This window comes from Solanum tuberosum, unplaced genomic scaffold (genome assembly GCF_000226075.1).
Source record: "Solanum tuberosum cultivar DM 1-3 516 R44 unplaced genomic scaffold, SolTub_3.0 scf00236, whole genome shotgun sequence".
Lineage (NCBI taxonomy): Eukaryota > Viridiplantae > Streptophyta > Magnoliopsida > Solanales > Solanaceae > Solanum > Solanum tuberosum.
The window spans coordinates 307,796-308,569 of NW_006239160.1; the positions used below are offsets into that span (position 1 = coordinate 307,796).

A 774-nucleotide genomic window follows, 5' to 3' on the forward strand; every position below is an offset into this window, starting at 1 on the left:
TCACCAAGTGTAAAACCACGGAGGTGGACTACGGTCCATAGATCCATATACAGACCGTTCTGCACTTCCGTGGTTTCCATCTGCGACCTATATTTCAGGGCCCCTGATCCACGGAAGAGATCCACGGACCGTAGATCAGTCTACGGACCGTAGGTATCCTCCGTGGATGACCACTATAGCATCTGTCAATTTTTTTTTTGTGGAGTTAGTTTAGGGTCGTTACCAATTCTAAACAGTTTCTTTTGCTGCATATGGATTAGTTTTGGCACTAATATCGTTCCCGCAGGTACGATGGCACCCAAGAAGATGGTCACCTACTCAAAACGTGGCAAGTCCAAATCAGTTGCCCCTAGTTTCCGGTTAATTGATGAGGACACCGAGAACGACTCTGACCCAGCATATCGTGCCTCTCAACCCTAGGGCTTCACGCGCTGCACCCAGAAGCACCCCCCGGAAGGTGCTCCCCGACGTAGTCACTGTCTCCCTGTCTGATGAGGAGCACACACTGATCGGGTCACCAACTGGGGCTGCTTCCAGTTCAGAGGGACCTACGTCCGGATCCGAGTCTACCCATGCCTCAGGCTCCCAGTCTGCCCACTCTTCACAATCAGAGTCTGTCCATGCTACAGGGTCCAACGCCAAATCATCCACAGGGTCTGTAGAGAATGACCAAGCAGCCTCGTCTAATGAGGCAACTAGTTCAGAGTCTGTGCCTGCACCAAGGAATGATGAACCCGCTCCGGTAGCTGGGGAGCTGAATAGGTGGTGTGTAGA

The 774-nt window shown here is 52.1% G+C and overlaps 1 pseudogene; it reads right to left on the bottom strand.

The window, feature by feature from the left end:
- Window positions 1-774, bottom strand: part of LOC102592372 (DNA repair protein RAD16-like) — a 33,558-nt pseudogene that overhangs the window by 2,045 nt on the left and 30,739 nt on the right.